At 37.0% G+C, this 1,972-nt stretch overlaps 1 protein-coding gene across 2 annotated transcripts in view; it reads left to right on the forward strand.

Moving 5' to 3' along the window:
* Positions 1-1,972, forward strand: part of ARL13B (ADP ribosylation factor like GTPase 13B) — a 73,580-nt gene that overhangs the window by 35,176 nt on the left and 36,432 nt on the right. The gene's annotated exons all lie outside the window — the stretch shown is intronic.

Here is a 1,972-nt window from a genome sequence, read left to right on the forward strand (position 1 = left end):
CCCAGATACCGGGGTTCCCTGATGTCCTTCCTGTGGATCTAGTACCTTCAGGTCATGGGGTAATAGGGATTGTGGGCCCTCCCAGAGATGGAATAGTGGGCTGTAGTATTTCTTAAACATTTGAAACTGTGGTATGTGAAACATCTTTTTCTCTATTGATGCTTGATAATTGACACAGTAGAAAGCTCTTCCATTTCTTCATATTTTAAAAATTGTTTCATAGTGTTTATGATATAAATACTTTACATATACAAATCCAGTCCTTTCAAATACCCTAAGCTCCCTTGACGTAGTTCCCTTCCATGGTAAATGCTGAATAAGCATCCATCTTGGGTGGACCAACTCATCTGCACAGTCTGTGCAGCCACCCAGGCAGCAAAATGTTAATTGGTTAAAAGCATACACCTGCACTGGCTGATCTCACATTAAAGTTATGGCCACAGATTTCAGATGGGCCCTAACCACCACCTGGCTAGCCTACCTTTCTTAAAGTATTTGTTGTCTTTCTCTTAAAATGACTCTTTCCCTCCTTGTCCTCTTCTCCTGTTTTTCCTTAACCTTGCTGGGCTTTCAGTTGATAAATTTTTCCTCCCAGTTTTTTAAGAAAATGGAAACTGTCACCAGAGTTCTCTTATTTTCCCACCACCAAATGTGGTAGAAGCATTTCTGTTCCTACCCGAGCCCACCTGCCCCTTTTGTGCTTCAGATTCGCCCCCCTTTCTGTTTTTGCATATTGCCCCTTCTCTTTCTTCTTTTAGAGTATGCATTCATGGTTCTTACCTGACCTGTAAGGACCGTGGAATCCTTTCACTCCACATCCCTCTCTAGCTGTTGACTCCTTTTTATAGTGTTTTATTCAAACTTCTATAAAGAATCATCTGTAGAGCTGCTGTTCTTCTTTACATCACATTCTTTTTTCCACGTACTCATTCTTTGCCTTTATACCGACTTTGAAACTGACTTTGTTGGAATTAACAGTTACCTTCGTGTTGTCAAAACCTTTGACAGTTTAGTGCTCTCATTTTACCTAAAGTTGGCAGGGGTTTTTTTTTTTTTAACTTTTTTCTTCTTTAAACTCTTCTTTTTCATTAAAACATACTTTATTGGTTTTCTTCATACCTCGTTGATAGTTTCCTTTTGTTTTCTTTATTAACTCCCCTTATGCTTTGAGTCTAAAGTTTGGAATAGATCAGGCTTTCTGGGCTTTCAGTTTTTTAATTTAAGATAAAGTCACCCATCCTTAACATACTATTTATTTACTCAAATGACACAAATCCATACTTTTAGTTCTGACATGTGCCAAGAGTGCTTATTGATTTATCTAATGTCCTAGAAACTTCCACTTGGCTATTTTAAAGTCATTTCAGATTCTCTTGGCCAAAATAGAATCCTTGATTTCTTTGTCAGTGTCAATTCTGCAACCTTCATCTCTGTGACTCTCCTCTCAGTAAATGGCATCTTTATCTAATCAGGACCTGAAGATTCTACTTCTTGAATCTATCATAAGTTAATCTGATTCCCCCCATCACCACTATATAGTATATGTTAAGAGAATTTTAAGAACTGGTTCTGGAGTCAGACTGCCTGTTCAAGTCCCATTGCACTATGTGAAGTTTATGTGACCTGGAACAGTTTATAGAATCTCACTGTACACCAGTGTTCTTATTGGTAAAATTTTAATAATAGTATCTATTGTAAAATTATTAGAATAATGACCGGAACATAGTCAGTACTTTATTAATCTCTGGTATTAGAATTGCTGCTACCACAATCACTACTACCATCCTAGTTCAAGCCGCATTGTTTCTTAGGGACAACTGCATTAGTCTTCTAATTATTTTCTATACCTATATGCTTATTCTCTATTCGTCTTCTCCAAATCCATTCTAACCCATTCTCCATACAATAGACAAAATGATCTTTTTCCATATAAATTATGTAATATTAACTATCAGGCTTAAAGCAGTCTGAG

This window comes from Otolemur garnettii, unplaced genomic scaffold, assembly GCF_000181295.1.
Source record: "Otolemur garnettii isolate 467f Iridium unplaced genomic scaffold, OtoGar3 scaffold00009, whole genome shotgun sequence".
Lineage (NCBI taxonomy): Eukaryota > Metazoa > Chordata > Mammalia > Primates > Galagidae > Otolemur > Otolemur garnettii.